Source organism: Balaenoptera borealis (genome assembly GCF_965194805.1).
Source record: "Balaenoptera borealis genome assembly, chromosome: 1".
NCBI lineage: Eukaryota > Metazoa > Chordata > Mammalia > Artiodactyla > Balaenopteridae > Balaenoptera > Balaenoptera borealis.
In genome coordinates, this window is record NC_138860.1 from 194,444,896 (window position 1) to 194,466,048 (window position 21,153).

A 21,153-nucleotide genomic window follows, 5' to 3' on the forward strand; every position below is an offset into this window, starting at 1 on the left:
CTTTTGCTGTCCGCTGCTGGTGAGTGACCCGGTGCCCTGGCTTTAGGGGTCGGGGCCTGAGGGCCTCGTTAGCTCCCCGAATTCTGTGCACTCAGAGTGCGCTTCGCCCCCACGCTCCCCGCTGTTGTAGAGCAGGGTCTGCAAAGCCAGGAGGGGGGATTGCTGGATTTGGCGCTAGCAGGCGTGGTCTTGGCGGCACTGGTAATGCACAGGGTGGTATTTGGGGTAGAAAGAGACGAATCAGGCCGATTAGTAGCGAGGTGGCGGCTGCTGTGCGGGGTGTGGTGTCCACGCCAGACTGACATCCAGGTCAGAGGGGCTCAGCCTGAGGCTGAAAGGAGATGGATGGATCAGTAGGTTAGTGGCGGTAATATCTCTTGGGAGGGAATCACAGGGAATTTTTACTTCTCAGTTATCTTCTGCATTTTAAAAACTTCTGCCATGCATATGCATTTCTGTAACCAAAACCTTATTAGAGTGGAAGCTTAGCGAGGCAGCTTTGCAAAAGGACCCTGCCTGACTCTTGACCCACCTGTGTGCCTAAATGCGCATGCAGCTGGGGCTTGGTCAGCAGTGGTGACCTCCTGAAGCTATTTACAACCTGTAAACGGTGTGTGCTCCTCCATGGGATACCTCAGTTCTCTGACTCTCAGGTTCTTCTGTGGAGAAAAAGGGCAGATATGTTCTACAAATGTCCACAGTTCCCCGTGGAAAAGGTACCTCTGGGCATGAACATGTGCTGGAGTGGCATGATGCTGGGGTCTGCCCCTCGCAGCTCAATCTCAAAGACTCCAAGCAGAGCCGCCTACTTTATATTTTTCTTCCCTTCTGAAGACATTGGCTGGCACTTGGCCTTGGTCTAGGGTGTACGCCTTCTTCAACCTGTTGACTGCAGAGTCCTCACATTGCTTTGGGCTTGGTCCAAGTCTGTGCTTGAGTGGAGGACGGGGCTTTGAGAGGGTCCACACGCCCCTCCTTCCCAGCCACGCACCTTCTTTTCCTTGCCAAGCTCTCCCTTCTCCTACTGTGCCAACGAAGCAGCTGCTTCAACCTCTTCTGTAACCTGGGCTCTCCCATCTGTCTGCAGTTTTTCCCGTGCTCATAGCTGGTTAGAAACCTGCGGGGGGGGTGTTTTTCAGACGAACTTGAGTAACTTGCCCTCGTAGATTAGTTAAGAGCCTGTAGGTGTCGAAGGGATTTGTGGAAAAGACCCAGCAGAGTCTGCGAGAACCCGAGGCGGCTGTGGCTGGAGCCAGGTGAGCCACAGGTTAGGGGCGTCTGGGCCTCATCCTGTGTGAGGGTGGATGCGCTACTGCTGTCCTCTGCCTCGGGCCCTCATCTGTGAAATGGGGGAACAGTGAGGACTGCCCTCCCGAGGTCGTCATGAGGCTTAATGTGTGAACGCACCGACCACTCAGAGCAGCCGTCACTGCAGGGAGCTGTGTGTGTGTGTGTGTGTGTGTGTGTGTGTGTGTGTGTGTGTGTGTGTGTGTGTGTGTGTGTGTGTGTGTGTGTGTGTGTGTGTGCGCGCGCGCGCGCGCGCGCGTGCGTGCACGCGTGTGTGTGTGTGTGTGTGTGTCATTGTAGCCACTGGGCTTTGCTTTTCTCCACCAGCTCCTTCTTCACGGGGGAGCAAGGAGAGGCATGGGAGGGAGAAGACTAGAAAAAGGAGGCAGAGGGAGGTCCCTGGGGAAGGGTTTCTGCCACTCATGCATAGGTGGCCTGGGGTCCAAACTTGGGGTTTTACACCAGGGCGTGTGAGCAAGGGGCTGCGGCCAGGGGCAGAGCATTTGCAGACCGCGCGCAGGTCTGGACAGAGCAGGAAGACGCCAAGGTTCTGCCTCCTCCCAGCTGTCAAGGCCCGAGGCAACAGGTCACCCCTTCTGAGTCCCTGAGAAATTGGGAGGTGCTAGTCCAAGGGCACAAAGTTTCAGTTATGCCAGATGAACAAGTTCTGGAGTTCTGCTGTATACCTCAAATATGGTGCCTGTAGTTAACAATACTGTATTGTGTGCTTAAAATTTACTGAGGATGGCTCCTATCTTAAGTGTTCTTACCATACACACAAAGAATGATGATAATAGGAATAATAATAAATAAAGGAATGAATAGGTCGGGAAGACACCTTTGGAATGACACATATGTTTACGGTGTAGATTGTGGTGATGGTTTCATGGGTGTAATCTGTCTCCATACTCACAAAGTTGCATGTATTAATCATGTACAGCTTTCTGTATGTCAATGATACCTTCATAAAGTGGTTTAAAACAATAAAATGGGGGGGAATATAGTCACTCCAAGTACTGAGCACGTTGCCTGTCACAGTAAATAAGCAAATAAATGTAATTATGGTTTAAGCTTAGCTCAGGACTGAGAGTGGGTACTTGGCAGGTGGTGCCTGTGGCCAGCTGCTCCGCCCTGGCTCAGCACTGCTTCTGTGAAGCACAAGGGCTGCCCAAACGCAGAGACCAGCTCCAGGTGCAGCTCCTGACAGAGAAGGTGGGCTGGTCGCAGACACCTTGTTTTGGTTACTTGCTATTCCTTCCCCCACACACCCTTTCATTGTCCTGGTCCTTAACCTTTAACTCCTGTAAGAAGCTGGGTTTGCAGATTTCTGAAGACATTTTGCAGTGTGCAGACCTGTTTCACCTTTGTTCCCCATCCTTGGGTCTGGAGATAAAGGCAGGAATACAGTACTCTATGAAAGGAACAATCATAAACCTCAGGTGCCTCAGACTTCAAAGAAATGGCAAACTAGGCATCTCATTTTATACATGGTCCTCTTTAAGTACACTTGTATGTACATAAAATGAAATTGTACTGAAGTAAATCTTATTGCTGAACGTTTGCTTTCCGGAAGATACTTTGGTGTAATAGTTCCTAAGAAAATTTGTTTTTTTAAAGGACCAAAAGTGGGGTGAATGTTTCATGGGTAAAGACCTTTTTCGTAACGAGTGAAGGTGAAATGAGCAGACTGTGCGACTCAGATTCCAGCTGCGTCCCCATCACTCCCCTCGGGAGTGTGCCGGAAGGACCCCAGAGAGCTGGCCCACTGGGGTGAGCTTATAGCCTTGGGGCCCCAAACTGCAAGGATGGTCAGCATTCCTGGTGCTCTGGGTTCAGCAAGACCTGACTGAGGTGGGTGGGAGGTCAGTGGGGACACAGTTTTGCCGAGAGCTATCTTGTTGGCCTGTATTAGAGGGGGAACAGAAGGTCAGAGCGGGCCTGGGTGAACCCCAGGTGCTGGCTGAAAGTCTTTTTTTTTTCTTTTTTTTAATAAAGGGACTCTCTTTTCTGGTTGTTGGCTGAGTATGTAATGTCCACTCTGGGTCATCTAAGGGCCGAGACCAAGTACTCTGTTCCTGCTGTGACCCGTGCTTCTGCTACCACGTGCTGCACAAGGTAGGTACCTCAGAGTCCTAGCTGAACAGCTCATAGAGAGACAGGTCTCACCCTTGCTTCTCCACCTGCATCTTACAGAGCTGGAAAGTAGGAACTGCAGCCCGGCAAGCCACGGACCCAGGCAATCCTAAAACTGCAAAGTCACCTGTGTTGATTCCAGCCAGCTTTTAGTAAGTAAATCCGTGACTCTTGTAAGAAGAGATTTCAGAAGATGTGTACCTTCTAGAGAATTCACATTTAGTGAGGGGCGTGTGAAAAGGTGTACACAATTTTAATCTTTTTATTTTACTAATAGTGTATCTTAATGATTGAAAAATAGAAATTCCTGTAAATATAAAGAAAACCAGAAAGTACTCATACTTTACACACCTAGTGTTCACGATCTAATGGGCCTGCTTCGCCTTCCCCTCTCTCTTCTATCTGAGCCTGCACGATGGACGGGACTCACCTGGTACAAGTGACGCGGGGTCGAGCTGGACTGTTGGTTTTCTGCTCTGCCTCTGCTTCCTCTCCGCATCCTGGACTTTAAAGAAGATGAATGAAATGTCTGCTCTGGTTGCTGGCTGTTTCATCTCCAACTTAACCTCAGTCTGTGGTTGTGGAGGGCCTCAGAAGTCAGGAAGGTCCCCCGCCGCCAACATGGGGAGGGTGGGGCCGGACCCAGGTTCCAGCCCAGCCCTGACACGCAGTGCGCTCAGTGGGACATGTTGGCACGCATGCAAGGCTGTAGCGCTGCCAGCCCCCATATGCTGCCTTCTTGAGGGCTGGCGGTGCCCTTCAGGACTGGCTGCATCCTTCGTCCCATTTGAGTGGGCAGTAGTAGATAATAAAATCTCAGAATATCCCTTGATCCCTGACCATCCAGGCAGGCATCTGTGGTCCTCCAGCTTAGGCCTGCCTGGGCCCTGTCAAGCCCCTGTGGCCAATCGCTGTGCTGACTTTGCTGCTGGGCAATTGAACAGCTACCTGGGCAGCGTAGACGGCCCCTTGGGATGTTTCAGTTCCCTACATCCATGTGATTGAGAAAAGGGCCTCCTCCCTCATAGCCTCTCAGCCTTCCGAGAGGACGTAACCCTCCAGACATTGAGTGTGGCCCTGGCCACAAGCAGCATACAGCAGACCGTGGCCCTGCAATCCTCTGGCCTTCGGGTTGTTGCAAACCTTTGACATTCATACTCATTAAAAATCAAAGGTATGGGAGCAAGTGGCTTCCCAGCTGGTGTTTTCACTCTGAGGCCACGTGGTCTCCAGGAGCCACGTGCATCCGGGCCCAGTCCCTGCGGCCTCCGGAAAGCCAGCCAACTGTGGATTCCACGGTATAGAATCATCCTTGAGACACTGCTCCGCTGAGTAACAGTTTCCTTACCACCTACCGTTTGGTTTCTGTTCTCTGTAAAGGAGAGAGCAGAGACTGGGAAATGAGCAAATGTGTTCTGTGGAGGTGGGTGATTAATATAGTCAGAGGGCAGGTGTGACTCCTGGGCTCCCACCTCCCAGGGACACGAATGAAGTCTGTGTGCCTTTTGAGGTACACTGGCAATCAGGGCCAGCCTCTGATGTGAGGCCCCAATGCCCAAAGCAAGAGTCTTGAGTTTACCACCAACAGCAAAGTTGCTATTTTAGCTAGTGGAAGAGCTTCCTGCCATCAAGGGAGGACAGCAAGAGCCCTGGATGGGTGACCACAGCCCCTGACCTTAACTGAACCTCTTCTTTTCTGTTAAAATGGACATTGAGTGGGTGTCGCCTGCAGTTTCTGGAAGCCCTGGATGCAGTGAGAGAGAGTGTTCCTGTGCATGGGGCCACCCAAAGGCATTTAGCAGCACAAAGGATTGGAGGGAGACCAGATCACACTGCAAGAGAGTGAGCCACCAGAACTGCCAGGTCCAAATCCACTCTTAAACCTGTCTCTTGCAGTTATTAATTTATTTCTATCGTTTAAAAATAATGTTTTATTTTACTTTAGTAGGTGTGTCCAGTCCATTGGAATCAAAAAAGTCATAGCTGATACATCAGAACGAATAATCCCTGAGACTCCCTCGGGTGCCCTACTGGATGGGGCATGGCTGGGAGAGATGAAGACACTGAGCAGGGTCCGAACTTAGGGGAACTGCCAGACTGCTGTGTCTCTGTTCCTTCCCTGTCCCAGGAGAGCGAAATCCCGGAACAATGGAAGGACAAGCAAAAGGGGGAAGAGGTCTTTTGGTGGCTTAACTGTTGTGTTTGTATTTTCCTTTGTTATGTTCCGTTTTGTTAATGTGTGTTTTTACTGGGAAGTTACCCATTTCCTCTAGATTTCTAGTGTGATGCAATAGGTTTCTCATTCTAGTTTTCATCTGAATTGTCACTTATTAACTGACATCCATATTTCATTTGGGTTTCCTTCATTCTAAGTTTTTCTCTTCCAGGATGCCATCCAGTGTATCATGTGACATTTAGTCATCATGTCTGTTTAGGCTCTTCTGGGCTTTCACAGTTTCTCAGACTGTCCTTGTTTCTATGACTTTGACATTGGTGAGGAGTACTGGTCAGATACTTTGTTGACTGTCCCGCATTGGAATTTACTTTGTGTTTTTCTCAGGATTAGGCTTGAGTTATGCGTTTTGAGTAAGCAGATCACAGAGGTAAAGTGCTTTCTCATCACTTTATATCAAGGGAACAGGCTCTCAGGGCAACTTATCACTGTTACTATTAACTTTGGTCACCTGGCTGAGGTAGTTTGTCAGATTTCCCCACAATGAAGTTAAGTTTTTCCCACTTCCGTACTGTGTGTCTTCTTCAGGAGGAAGCTACTTTGGGAAGCAGCACTTATGGAGACAGGAGTTATCTCCACCTCCACAATCCATGGATGGCTGAGTGTCCACATCAATTATTGGGACTTCCACATAGGAGATTTCTATTCAACCTTATTGATGAAAACAAACAAACAAACAAAACCCTATGCAGTTACTTATTTTTACCAGCATGGACACCTGTGGACAGGTTTTTTTGTTTGTTTTCTTTGTTTTTTTTAACTTTTTGTTATAATCCAGCAGTCCAGATTTTGTTGCTAAGTTCATTCCTACTTTGGCTATTGAGAGCTCTTTCCATTGGCTCCTGTTTTCCTTTGACACCATTCCACTCTGTGGATTTTTTTTTCTTGATACTTCCTTATTTTCTGATATAAGATTCAAGATTGTCCTGGCTCATATATTTACTGTGTCAGTCCTAGTGTCAGCCATAATTTCAAAGAGCTCTGGTTCCTTTTACTAGAGAATGTTATGAAAAAGTTACATATAGGAGCTGAAAGTGCTCAGCTGATAATGCAAGGAAATATATGCATGTATTCCCACCTCTGTGTATTGTTGGGTCTCAGGGAGGGGTGCTCCACAATGGCATATCAATTATTTTGAATTACAGTTCCTTAATAAATGGCTGATGCAAGAGGGACACTCTGACTCTCTATCTCCTTGAAAGCAGGAAATAAGTCTCTCATGTGAAAGGTGCAGAAGCCTATATGAACAACACTTGGTACTTCTTTAATTTACTGCTCCAAGCCCAAACTCTGTTTAGATTCTTCACTAATTGAGTATCCCAAACCTAAGTTTCTTTGGCCTGTAAATTCCTCATAACTTTATTCTATGATGAAATTAAGCCTCACTTTCTGTTACAGTTGGGGAGGGATCTGTAAAGCACCTTGGTTTTTAAAGCAAAGGTTTGTTACTGGAACAAAGTGTCCCCCCAAAATAGTCTGATGCTCAAGATGTCTGTGTTCCCTTCATGTGATAGTTCAGGGCAGGTGGGGGTCGGGGCCCAGGCTCTGTCCTCCTTGTTTCTCTTCCCTGCTTTCAGGTGGAGGGCTCCAACCAGCAGGGGATGGGGTGACCACATGGCACCATGCCCTCCATCCTAGGACACAGGCTGGCCAAGGTCCTCACCACCTCCATCACTTCCATTTGGAGCTGCAATGGGTGGGAAGGCTGGGAGGTGCAGGCTGGCTGTGAACAGGAGAAAGGGACGTGGGTTCTGGTGGACAGCTGGGCGGCTCTGCTGTGGCAGGGTCACCCGGAAGCTGGCGCACAGCCTCTGGTCCTGTGAAACATGATTACACAGCAGCATGCAGTCTCTGATGCTTTGTGGTTCTGGAAATCCTATAGGAGGTGGTTCAGAGCAGATTAAGGTAATGCTCTCAGTGGAGGTGGTGAAGACAAAGGTCTGCCCTTGAGACTGAAGGTGCTAATGTGGGTGTATATACAGGACAAAACCATCTCGTGTGAATGTAGATCAGGCTCGTTTAAGATCAGTGCAGTCATGGGGCTTCCCTGATGGTGTAGTGGTTGATAATCTGCCTGCGGATGCAGGGCACACGGGTTCGAGACCTGGTCCGGGAAAATCCCACATGCTGCAGAGCAGCTATGCCCGTGTGCCACAACTACTGAGCCCCCACACCTAGAGCCCGTGCTCCGCAACAAGAGAAGCCACCGCAATGAGAAGCCCGCGCACCGCAGTGAAGAGAAGCCCCCCTCGCCGCAACTAGAGAAATCCCGTGTGCAGCAATGAAGACCTAACGCAGCCAAAAATAAATTAAATAAAGATTTTAAAAATCTTTAAAGAAGGAAAAAAAGATATCAGTGCAGTCGTGTTATGCCTAAAATCTCATATCTTGTGCCTTTCCTCGGGCACACCTTCCTCAGTTCCTGAGGCTACTGTAACTCACATACAGGGGAATGGAGAGTGGGCTATCTAGTGTGAGACCTTCTTTACCCTGTGTGTGAGTCTGCTCGGGGCTGCCATAACAAACACCACAGACCGGGGAGCTTGAACAACAGACCTACCTCCTAGTCCTGGATGCCGTCTGAGATCAAGGTGTCTGCAGGCTGGTTTTTCCTTGAGGCTTCTCTTCTTGGTGTGTAGACAGCCATCTTCTCACATGATCTTCTGTGTCCTAATCTCTTCTGGTAGGACATCAGTCTTATTGGATTAGGATCCACCCTAGTGACCTCATTTTACCTTGATCACCTCTTTAAAAACTCCATCTCCAAATACAGCCACATCCTGGGGTCCCAGGGTTTAGGGATTCAGCATGTGAATTTGGGGGGATGTGACTGAGCCTATCCCATCCTCCTTAGGAACCAAGTGTGCCTCAGTCCTTCCTTCCCTCAGGTCCCATGGGGATCATGCGATAGCTAAGGGAGAGGCCACTTGTGCAGTGTTTGTGTCCCAGTTGGGGAACCCTTCAGCGGCCGTGCCAGTCCCATCCTGAGGTGAGCAGTTCTGGGGTTTCCTGCCGTGTCTCCTGGCCTGCTGAGGTGCTCAGTATCAGGGAACCCAGGAGCCACCAGCCCAGTAGGGATGCCGGGGACTCTCAGGGCCTTGGCAGATGTCTCTCCCAGCAGATACCCTAGCGAAGGTGGGGAAACATTTGGGGATTACATGTGGGAGAGAGTCACAGTCTCGTTTATGCTTCAGAAAGACCACGTTGGGGTGGGATGTGAGACGCACTGTGGGGGCAGGGAGATTTGCCAGGGCCTGATGGAGGAACCAGGCACTAGATCGGGCTTGGGCCAGGGCTGTGGGTGTAGAGGGGAATTAGTGTGAATTTGGAGGAGGGGGTCGCAGGGTATGAGATCAGCTGGTGCACAATTCTCTGGATGGTTGATGGTGAGGTAACAGGGTGGTGAACAGTATCAATCCTTAGGTGCCAGTAGGTCTGGGGGCTCTTGATCATCAAGTACAGTAGTTAATGTCTTCCATCTGGTAGAAGTCTGTAAAACAACTCAGGAAGCGTGCATCAGATGCTGTTATCCAGGTACTTCAGAGAGGAGCTACAGCAGAGGATATGGGGGTGTGGGTCTGTCCTGGGAAGGCCCCGTAGGGTCCTGCTCGGTTACACCCGGTGTCTGGGCTCAGCAACCAGGGAAGGTGGGGCTGCTCCTGGGTATGGGGAGCTGCAGGATCCCGGTCCCCTGAGGGCCCTGTTAGCCCCCAAGGTGAGATGGGGGTGCAGTGACTGGACAGAGGTGTCTGGCCTGGGAGAGGGGTCCGGGCTGGAAATGTCACGGGACTCATCGCAGGGAGGGAGAGGAAAGACCAGGCTGGGGAAGGTGGGTTACAGCAGACTCCACGGATGTGTCTGTGGGCCTGACAGAAGCAACTCAGAGCCAGAAGAAGTGGCCGTCAGGAGCTCAGCTTCATTCCCCTGTTCCTTTGTAAAACTGCTGTGCCAGTTTGAAACACCACCAGGAGACTTCTGGGCCCATTGCTGCCATGGTTTCATCAAAGGGGCCCGGGTGGAAAACAGAACCACTGCAGGCCCCACCCATGTCCCCACTGGGGGTGAATCCGATCAGGGCTCCAGGGCTCACAGACTTGAGGGAACCTCTGTCCTCCGGACTGGTCTTCCTCCTTCCTCTCACCTGCTGGTCAGGAGCCCAGGCACCCCCATCCTGGCTCCATCCCCCAGGGCCTGGATTCTGGGACAGCTTAGAGGTAATGCAAGACCCTCACGCTCCTTTATGTGCCTGGAGGCAAGAATGTCTAAAAAGGTGCAACTGGCTGATTACAGAGGGCTGAGTGTTTGCAGCAGGTATGGTTGGAAAGATGGGGTGTGAGTTTCCAATGTCTTCACAGCCTTCCCAGTGTAAAGATCTGTGCATGTCCTATGGCCAGTGAACTCCCCACACCATCCTCCCAGGAAGCTCAGCCAAGTATTATGAGGGCAGAGGCTCTCCCCTTGCTTATCTGTAACTTCCCACTCCCACAATGAGGAGCTTGGTGCCCACTATCTGCCGTTTACCTATGCATTGCTCCTTTCCAGATTACATGTGCAGAGGTTTCAGAATTGTTAGCTGCTACACCCTGGAAAGAACTCCATAAAATAAAGTCCACTGTTTGTGTACATTTTGCATTTAGTTTAGAGATTGCGTTCATTTCCACAGTTAACTTAGATCAGCACCTTTTATCCCATCCCCTACAGTGAGATTTGTCCATGCATTTCTAATACAGTTAGATTCGGTCACCTTGAGTATTCCATCCTGTAATACCCCTACACTGTAAATAACTAAATTTGAATAGATTATGATTGGCCCCTTGGGCTACACACGTCTGTGGGCTTAGACAAATGCATAGTGACAGGTATCCATCCTAGAGTGTCACATGGAACGCTTCACACCCCCACCCCATGATCTGCTTATCATCTGTGTAGCTTTGCCTTTCCCAGAATGTCACCAATGGGGTCATACTGTGTGCAGCCTCCTCAGCCTGGATGCTTTCACGTAGCAGTACATACTGAGGATTTATCCATGTCTTTCCATGGGCTGATGGTGCATTCCTTTCTGCTGCTGAGTAGTATTCCATTGCATGTGTATGGGCGGAAAGACAATTTTCACTCTGTCCTTCTAGGTTCTTGGTTGAGCCCCACCCCCGCCGTCTAATAAAAGCCAGATTAACAGTAGAAAAACAGAAGTTTAACAGCATGTATACCTCCTGTATACAGGGGAGCTACCCAGAAAAATTGAGTCAGTCCCTGAAATGGCCAAAGCCATCACCTTAAATACCAAATACCATCTTCAGATAAAAACAAAAGACCTTGGGGAAGGGGGGAAGCCAATAGTGGCAGGTTATCATGCAAAGCACAGTAAACAAAGGTATTGTATGCAGATTTAAGTCGGGACTTCTCCGTTGATAAGAGTGACTTGAGATTTAATCATCCTTCTATTTCTGGTGCAAAGAGGGACACTCCGTTACAAATGGAGATTTCCTTATAAATGTCCTTCATAAAAGGTCAGTCTCTACTCAGTTTTTTCTATCTTTCTTTTTTTGAATGAGACTGAAATAATCCTTGTGCCAGAGAGACATATATTGGCGTGGTGTATTCTGCTCGCCTTGACATGGCTGTCCTCCACTTTGCTTATGCAGTCATCTAGTGAAGGATATCCCGATTTCTTCAGGTTTTTAGCCATTACGAATAGTGCTGCTGTGCATGACTGCATCCTTTTCTGCTTTTAGACATAGATTTTCAAAGCAGTGCCTATATACTGGACGCATAATTGTTGGACCCCGAGGGGAGGCTTGATTAGTTGTGGAAAAAGCTGCGGAACTGTCTTGCCAGGTGGCTGTGCCTGCACCCCAGCCATGAGGAGGGGTTGCTCCTCACCCTCCAGCAGTCGGTGTTGCCATGGTTTTGTTGGAGTTTAGCCATCCTAGTAGGTGTGCTGTGATGGCTCACGATTTTAATTTGGAAATCCCTAATAGTATATGATTTTTTGTATAATTTTTGTATGATTTTTATTAGCTGTATATCTTTTTTGGCCAGGTGTGTGTTCAAATCCTTACCCATTTTTAAAATGGGGTTGTTCTAGAGGTCTTTGTCCATTTTGAGTCCAAGTCGTTTACTGGATATGTGGTTTACAAGTATTTTTCTCCCAGTTTGTGGCTTGTCTTTTTTATCTTGGAGAGGCAGCAGTGAGTGGTGGCATGAAGCGAGATCTTCATTGCCTGCGCAGGAATTGAACCTGGGTAGCCTGGATGAAAACCAGGAATCCTAGCCACCACCCCCGCTAGCTCTTGCCCCCAGTGAAAAATGCATTTCTCATAGAGGTAAAAACTGTAAAAACAGGTACAAAGTTTATTATTAGAGACATAGCACAGCAACAAGTGGGAGAGCACACAGAGAAACCGTTTGTTTAGTTCAGACAGAAGCAAGGCAGAGATGCACACCCGGAGAGAAAGGGTGTGGACACCCTCCCTAATGAGGAGGAGTGCAGTAGAGAGGCGGTTAAGTCACTTATATAGGGCAGTTCTTCCGGGTCTCTGTTCACCTCTGGCCAATTATCTGGTTTCTTTTTCCACACCTGCCCTGCCCTAGGACCCTCCCCAACATGCGTGCGCAACTTTTTTCCAACATGGATTACCACCCAGAGGCCTGTGGGACGACCTTAGCATCACCTATTTTGGGGTGGTGCCCCTTCCTTTTTGACCCCCAAGGAACCTTTCTGCACATGTGCAATGTTTCCCTTGCCCCAAGGATGAGAAATGTATGACCTCTTGATCTTTTAACAGGGTTTAGTCCCACTCTGTCCCTCCCATAAAAATGTCCAATGTCTGGTTATTTACCCTATTTCTGTTGCTGGTTTTCATATCGAGGTGCAGACCTCGAAATATAGACAGGAGTCCGGTCATAAATATGTAGTCCTAGAGCCCGTTTGTCTCTTGCTTCAGGAAAAGTAAACAGGGGGTTGGTAATGAATGTCCAGCCAGGAGCCCATTTTTTTCTCATCCCAGGAAGTGTGAACCGGAGGCCAGTTGTAAATGCATAGGCTGGAGACCATTTATCTCCTGCCTCATTTTGACTTTGTGAATAAGGTCTTTGAGAGTAGAAATCTTTAATTTTATAAAGTCCACCATAGTTTTTTCTTTTGTGATTGGCCTTGTATGTTAAAACTCAAAGCTCGTGATCTATAGACGAAACCCAAGGTCATGTAGATTTTCTTCTATGTTTCTCTGTAATTTTCATAGCCTTGCATTTGAAATGTCTGTGAATAAATTTGTGTGAATTTGGCATAAGTTCTAAAGTTTGTGTCTAGGGACTTCCCTGGTGGTCCTGTGGCTAAGGCTCCGTGCTCCCAGTGCAGGGGGCCTGGGTTCCATCCCTGGTCAGGGAACTAGACCCCACGTGCCTCAACTAAGAGTTCGCATGCTGCAACTTAAAAAAGAAAAAGGTCCCGTGTGACACAGCTAAGACCCAGCGAAGCTAAATAAATAAATATTAAAAAAAAAAAAATAAGTCTGTGTCTATAATCATTTCATTTCTTACGGTTTCTAGTTAACTGCTCCTTAACTATTTTGGAGAATTCATGGGTCATTTGGCTCTATTTCAATTTGAATTTCCACAGCAGAATGGATGTAGCAGAAGCCGGGTCTCTTCAGGACCCACTGGGGCTTTGGGACACTGTGGGGTCCAGTTCACGCTGACAGGAGGCAGGTCTCCTCTGGACCTGCTGGGAGGTGACGCTGCTAAAGGAAAAGGTGAGGAAATGTGGGGGAGAAGGTTCTTGTGTCTAGTTGAGTGCTGAGGGTGTCTGTCCTCAGAGGACCCAGGAGAGGAAGGGCTTCATGTGGAACACTGGGTTTTTAGCCAGTTTTTGTGTGGTGTAGACAGAGTGCAGTGTTCTTTGGTGTGTGGTGTCCAGTTTTGCCAGCACCATTTATTGAGGGGACTGTTGTTTCCCCAGTGTATGTTCTTGGCTCTTTTCTTGTGAATTAACTTACCGCATAACCGTAGGTTTATTTCTTGGGTCTCTGTCCTGTTCCTCTGGTCTGTGTGCCTGTTTTTGTGCCAATTGCACACTTTTTGGTGACTGTAGCTTCGTAATGTAGTGTGAAGTCAGGGAGGGAGATGCCTGCAACCTGTTCTCCTTTCTCAGACTCCCTTTGGCTATTCAGGGGCCTTTGTGTTTCCACACAAATGTTAGGAACGTTTGCTATATTTCTGTGAAGAATGCCATTGGAGTTCTGACCAGGCTTGCTTTGCATTTGAACATTGCTTTTGGTAGAATGGACATTTTAACAGTGTTCTTTGCATCCATGAGCATGGGATAGCTTTCCATTCATTTGTGTCTGTTCAGTTTCTTTTATCAGTGTTTTACAGTTTTCAGTGTGCTTTCACATCCTTGGTTCAATTTATTCCCAGTTATTTTTTAGATGCAATTGTAAATGGGATTGTTTTCTTCATTTCTCTTTCTGATGGCACATTATTAGTGTATAGAAAGACAAGTGGTTTTTAGGGCTTCCTTTGTGGCTCAGTGGTTAAGAATCTGCCTGCCAATACAGGGAACACGGGTTCGAGCCCTGGTCTGGGAAGATCCCACATGCTTTGGAACAACTAAGCCCGTGCGCCACAACTACTGAGCCTGTGCTCTGGAGCCCGCGAGCGACAACTGCTGAGGTCGTGTGCCACAACTACTGAAGCCTGCTGTCTTACAGCCCTTGCTCCACAACAAGAGAAGCCACCGCAATGAGAAGCCTGTGCACCACAACGAAGAGTAGCCCCTGCTTGCCGCAGCTAGAGAAAGTCCGTGCACAGCAACGAAGACCCAATGCAGCCAAAGATAAATAAAGAAATAAATATTTTTTTAAAAATTTATAAAAAAAAAGAAAGAGAAGTGATTTTTGTGTACTGATTTTTTACGCTGCAGCTTTACTGAATTCGTTTATTAGTTCTAACAGGGTTTTGGTGGTTTGATGTGGGAAACTAGAATTCAGAAATCCCACTGTTTCTACTACAACCAGGTCATCCACAGCACCCAAGACACAGTGGCTCCTAATATAACCTTCCCATGGTGCCTGTTAATAACGCGTGGACCCTACAAGAATGATGAGCGTCACCACTTTAGGTGAACCGCATCTGGTTAAGGTTTGGCCTCTATTATGAAGTTTGATGTCTTCTCTGCTTTTTTTGGGCATGGTTTTGACCTGGTTCTTTTGAAAAGTAATGTACTCCCCAGTAATTTCAAGTGTATAAAAAAACTATAAGTAGCAGTACAAAATACACCACCTCACGTAAACTACTCAAGTGTGTTTTATGCAATACTGGGGTCCTCTCCCAGGGAACCAGAACATAAAGACCCAAAGACGAAATTTTATGGTTCCACCTTATAATCCTATCCACGGGCCCACTTCAACATTCACCATCTCCGCAACTCTATGGAAATGTCTTTTCCCATTCTGATCCAGTTTTCTTTTTCTGAAACCATTATTGAGACTTTCCCTCATTTTCAAAACCTTTATGGGTTTAAAACACATGAGCTAAGTATGATCTGGGTGACCTTTTCTGCATGACCTCTTTGACTTAGAATGTTTTCAGTGTTCATCCATGTTCTAACATGTATCATCAGTGCTTCATTCATTCTTTTCATTGTGATTAAAAGTAACATTTACCATTTAAACCATTTTGAGTATACAGTTCTGTGGCATTAACTACATTCACACTGTTGTACAAATATTCTCACCATCCATCTCCTGGACCGATTCATTTTCCCCATGGGAAACTCTGTATCAATGTCTCTACATTTTTGCCAAAATTTGTTATTTTTAATTCTCTTGATTATAGGCCTTCTAGTGTTTGTGGAGGGGTATGGCGTTGTGGTATTAATGTGCATTTCCATCGTGACTAACGATGTTTAACATCTCTTCAGGTGTTTGTTGACCATTTGTATGTCTTATCTGGAGAAGGGTCTTTTCAAGTCCTTTTTCCATTTAAAAAACTGGGTTGTTTGCGGGGGCCTGCAGCTCCGCCGCCCGAGCCGGGTCCCGGCAAGCGCTCGTCCTGGCGGCCTTGGCCTCGCTGAGTCCAGCCTGGAGCGGTCTCCGCGCCGCAGGGGCCCGCGCGCCGGGGCATCGTTAGCGGCCTCGCAGGGGCGCCGCTTCCTGCCTCGCGCTCGCAGGAGAGGGGACGCCCGGCCCCAGGCGCCCGTGCCCGGAGTGCCGAGACCGTGCTGTGCCACGCGGACGCGGCGCCGGCGGGGCGGGTCTTGCTCGGCATTGGCTGCGGCTCACCTGAGCGCACCGGCGGTCCGCGCGCCTTTCCCGGAAGTGGGCGTCCCGGCCAGAGCGCACCTGGCGCGGGGCGTCCTCGGGGGCTCGTGGGGGTGGGTGGAGGAGGGAACCACAACTCACACCAGAGCTGTTCGGCACAGTCGCGGAGCCCCCTAACCTGGCGGCCGCAGGAAGGGCTCGCCTTTGAGTAGAGGCTTTGAGGACAGGCCCGAGCCTACCCCGTCCAATTTTACAAAACATCTGCTGGTGTAAAGCTCGCTCCCGCGCGGTTTTCCCAAGTAGCCAAGTGCCCCACGTGAGGTATCTGCAAGGAGAACCTGAGAGGGCCCGTAGCCCTGAGAGACTTGCCCTTGGCTTATGGCAAGGCCAAGGGATTTATCCTGCATGGTGATTTCTCCTGCTGAGAACCCCCAAACCCCACTCTGGCCAGCTGGCCCAGCTCTGCTTCCTGCACGTCTCCAGCCCGGGCCGGCCCTTGGCCACCTGCTGGGATGGGAAAGGGAAGGGTCTCAGAATTGCACCTTAGAAACTTGCCAGGGGGCATGGATTGAAAAACATGGGGGCCATCCAGGCAGCAGAGAAGGGAGAAGGGCACCTTGCTGCCCTTTCATTGTGGAATCGGTGGCGCTTCTGCTGAGAGGGGCCTTTCCATGGGGACCGCATGCAGTGTGTTTGGTGTCTTGGAACTGAAGAATTAGAACCTGTACAATTTTCAAATTATGTGGTCCTTTAATTTAAAAACAAAACCCCTAGAACCTTTGCTTTATAAATTGAGGTCTGAAAATTGAAGGTCTGTTTTGCTTCCACTGTGACACTATATTAAGAAATGTGGATTTATTGAGAAAAGAGTCAGAATAGAGAAGGAAACAGAGAACTCAGAGGTACCACTGTAGTTTGGCAAAGGCTGGGAGGAGTTAATTTGTCAATGCTGTTGGCTTTCAGTAGCCTGCAGCCATTCTCCTCCTGCGGCTGAGGGGGTATAAAGCTGTACTGGGTTGCTCTACTCTTCTTTTGTAGAATTCCAGCTCAGAGCCATCTCTTGATGTATAAGTATTTCGCAGACTAGGTTCCCAGGCAACTCCTGGAGGGCCAGAGGGGTTCCTTCCTTCATTATACCTGTCTGTTTGAATGAAAACCAGCAACGACATATTTTTCTTTAAATCTGGTTTATGGTCTATCATCCAAAAACCAGATTAGCTATTTCCGCACTCTCTCAACAGGCTCGAGTTCCTGGAAACTGAAACCTGGAGAGGGTGGAAGAGTGCCCGTGGGAGAACGGGAGAGCCTGCCGGGAACCGTGACTCCTGGGTTTTTAATGAGCTTCCTAAACAGCATGGTCATTAATTGGCAAGTGATGACCTTACGGAGAAACTACTGGTGAAAATGTAAAAGCCTTCTGTTAACAATGTGCCCACCAGGTGCGCATCTTATGGAGTATTTTCATTGCATTTCCAACACCTGGGAGGGTGTTGGGCAGAGGGCAGATGTTTAATAGATTTATTGAATAAGTTCAATTACATACAATTATATCAATGGAAGGGTCAGCAACACTATGAGGTTAGGGTTAGGGTTAGGCTTAGGGCCAGGGCCAGGGTCAGGGTCAGGGTCAGGGTCTTAGGGTTAGGGTTAAAATGCAAGTTCTGGGGTTGGGCAGATCTGGGTTCAGACCGTCGTTTACAAACTGTCTTTGTGCAAATCGTGTGTTTTTTTCCTAAGACTCAGCTTCTACCTTTATGAAACGGGGGTAGCAGTGGTGCTGATCCCAGAGGTTTTGTTGAGGCAAAACTCTTTTCTCAGTTCCTAGCATGCGTGAGTGCTCAATGCACTCAGTTAATATTATGGTTATTGACCCTGGAGATACTCCCCAAAGCTAAAGGCCAGAGGCCTGACAGGTGTGTTGAGGAGGTGGGTGCCTACTGTGAGCCCGAGGTGGCAGATAGCCAGAGGAATGGAACGGCTGATGCAGAGCGGGACTGTTTTCTCCTGCTTTAGACTTTTCTGTATTTTCTAGATTTTCTTAAAAGAACCATGTAGATGGTTTTGTACCCTGAAAACTTCCAACAAAAACCTTAAAGACCTTATCCATGCAAACATTTACTCTAAAAAGCTGGAGAATGGAACTGAAGACCTATTTTGGAGAACTTTCTGTATTCCCATTTCCTGGAATCTTCTGAAATGGAAACAAGTGGGGGAGGGGTGTGATCTGTACTAATTCTCTGAGCTCTTGGGTCTAATCACTGAGCATCCCTGCATCCCAGCTTCCTCCTGAGATCATGGGTACCTCTCAGTTCATAAATTCAACAATTCCTTACGTAAGTAAATAAACACACAAAATACTTACATCAGTGGCCAACAATTCCTCACTGTCATCAATACTGGCCACGGTGACCTCTCCTTGGCTCACAAAGGGGAAGTCAAAGGGGTTGGTTGAAATGAGAAGCAGGTCTGTGAAGCAGAAGGATCCCTTTAGCATCTTATGGACAACTGACTCTGAGTTTTTTTCCAATGTGATTGATTTGGAAGATGAGAATGATAACCAAGGAACTTACCCATAAGTTCCGGCTTCTTGTTTGACATGATTTGGTAAAAAATATGATAGCCTCTCTCACGGGATAACTGAAATGCCACCCTGGATTTTTCTAAGAGATCTAAGATAACAAAAAACGATGTGATTTTAGGGTCCCCAGGAGATGCCTCTGTGGCTAAATCCAAGGTGCCAGATAGAGTGTTTGGACTCACAGGTTTCAATGTCCGCTGACACCAGCTTTCCTGTGGCTCCAAAGTGAATGCGAATGAACGTCCCATGTCCAAAGACAGATTGAAAAACACAGTTATTTTCTTTCTATGGTACTGTAGCCAGCTTCTGTTAGGTACTACTGAGGATGGGTGGGCTGTGTAGGCTCACGGAGGAGGTGATGCCAGAAGCATGAGGACCTTCCTCCTCTCTGTTTGCTTGGCATCTGGTCCCCACGCTGGCTCAGCCAAGACTCAGGTAGCTCTGCCCAAAGCACCTGGCCCTGTTCCCACAGCTCTGGGGATGCCTGCAGGCTCCCTCTCAAGTCTCTGTTTGGGACCACCTCACACCTGACTGTCTCCTTGGTCTTTATCCTGCTCAAACTCTTTGTAACACCTTTGAACTGATAACCTGCTTGGACTATCTGACTTCTTTTTTGCCTCTGGATGTTACTTCTGACATTTCTTGCCTCAGTTTTCCTTACTACTTACTACATGCAAACCTAGCTCCCAGGCCAGGCCTCCTGGCTCCCCAGAGACCCACTCAGCACTTGGGTTCCCCCAATCTTGGAGAGTGAGGGGTGAAATTATATATAGTATATATGTGTGTGTGTATACTCCCTTCTTACATCATCTGCTTAATTGGTCGCTACCACTCTGTGAGCCAATTGGAGGGCAAAAATATTGCCTTGCTTGTTCACCCACAGACCCTGGAATGTAGTACATCCTCAGTAGTATTCTCAGTATTCTCTGAATGAAGCCTAAGGAGAGTTAATGAAGGACCAGTGTAGGTTTATGTGAATTATGTGTTCGCTCTTCAGGAGTTCTAGCTGCTGAATGCAAGTGCCTCTGGGTGCTTGCTCTACTGGCCAGTGAAATTAGATAGGAGACTGGATACTTGTTTATTTGCCAGTGTCGGAAGTAAATGCCTCTTTGGTTGAGCTAATCCTAAGTGAAACATTGAAGGATGGGACATATCCTTCAGTATCTTCAGTTTCAACTTCTTCCCAACTTTTGAGCTCTGCTGCTTCCACCAGGTTTTCCCTCCTCCCAGCACCTCCTGACTTGGAGAAGGTCAGATCTGCTAACTAACTTCACACTAAGGTTTTCATGGCTAATAAGTCAGTGGATACTGTTCAATGGACTTATGTATTTTAAAATGCTTCCACCTGAAGAGACCAATTTTAGCATAGAGAAGTCATTTTGTACTTGTGGAATTTGAATCTTGAATCCTTGTGACTTCAGGAGGCTCTGAGGTGATGCTGATTAGTTAGGGAAGGACAGCTAAATCTTCCTTCGGCTGGGAATAAGACAAAATGTTCTTTGAAGGGTTATCAGAATATCCCGGTTGGGCAGCTTGATCTGAAGCGCTTGGGGGTAGACTAAGGCCAGGTATATCCTAGTTTATGTGGCCATTTTTCATATTCAGCATTGGAGGAGAGGGTTTTCTTTCTGGGGGTCATTGACAATTGGGCTGAGTCTTAACGAATCCCAAAGAGTTGTCATTCCTCACGGTCTTGGCATTTCCAGAGGCCTCCAGGAGGGGGTTGGCCTGGATGATCTGGTCTTCCAGGGTTCCCTAATAATATGTGAGAAGAGGAAAAGAGAGGACTTTGGACGTCTTCCGAAGTAACTTCCCAGTGACTCAAAAGTGTGGATGCTCTGGAAAGGTCCCAGGGAGAGATGTCGCCCAGCTCAGGCTGGTGGCAGGTACAGTTGTGCTGGGTACCCACAGGCTCATCCCCACCCCACCCAAGGAGGCTTCAAGGTCCCATCGTAGAAGGAGTCTTAGCACAGCATCAAAGTGGCTTCTGGCCACACCAGATTCCAGGTTGGAGCCCTACCCGCTACCTCTCAATCTCCCAGATGGCCTTTCTTCTCTGATAACATTTTATTATAAATTATGGATTTGTAAAATATAGACCTCTGTTCCTGCATGCACCAGGACCCATTTATACAGATATTCGGGTTCAGAAGTAGAAACAGACTGTGAGCAATGAAAGTGACCCATATGATAGAAACAGTGGTTCTCAAAAAAATGTTTAAGTTGCATAAAATATTTTGTGAGAATTATTACGTAGAAATCCACTTATAGAAAGCAGAGTTTTTACCTTTTCCCCTTCCCCACATGATTGCTTGCCTTTCTGACTTCAGAGCTTTTTGGAAACTACTGTCCAGCCCAGTGGTTCTCAAAGTGTGATCCCTGGACAGGGCATGAACAATGGGAACATGACAGAAATGCAACATGCCAGGATTTTGAATGTGAGACAGGAATTTCAGTCAGAAATTCTGGGCCTGGGGACCAGCAATCCGTTGTTAACGAACCCTCCTGGTGATTCTGACGTGCACTCCAGTTTGAGAACCACTGGCCTAAACCATTCCTTCGCCAAAGGAGGATGTGGAGTTGTTCAAGGTCACTCGGCTGTTGCTGATGGAGCTGGTGCTAGAGCCCGAGTCCACAAGGTGGAGCCATTTCCTGCCTTGCCC

The 21,153-nt window shown here is 48.1% G+C and overlaps 2 long non-coding RNA genes across 6 annotated transcripts; one reads left to right on the forward strand and one right to left on the reverse strand.

Moving 5' to 3' along the window:
- Positions 1-363: 363 nt before the first annotated feature.
- On the forward strand, positions 364-15,839 carry LOC309629645. Of its 5 annotated transcripts, none has more exons than XR_014245167.1 (3): positions 364-1,256; positions 2,905-3,138; positions 3,283-5,364. It is a non-coding gene; the product is annotated as an uncharacterized lncRNA (long non-coding RNA). The 5 variants fall into 5 exon arrangements; XR_014245168.1 differs by lacking the exon at positions 364-1,256 and adding an exon at positions 13,272-15,839 and having other exon boundaries at positions 1,670-3,138; positions 3,283-5,283; XR_014245169.1 differs by lacking the exon at positions 364-1,256 and adding an exon at positions 5,808-6,830 and having other exon boundaries at positions 1,670-3,138; positions 3,283-5,283.
- Positions 15,840-16,871: 1,032 nt separating this feature from the next.
- On the reverse strand, positions 16,872-18,737 carry LOC309628586. Its single transcript, XR_014244551.1, has 4 exons — positions 18,673-18,737; positions 18,483-18,581; positions 18,275-18,378; positions 16,872-17,053 (listed from the first exon to the last, which is right to left on the reverse strand). It is a non-coding gene; the product is annotated as an uncharacterized lncRNA (long non-coding RNA).
- Between the last annotated feature and the right edge of the window lie 2,416 nt (positions 18,738-21,153).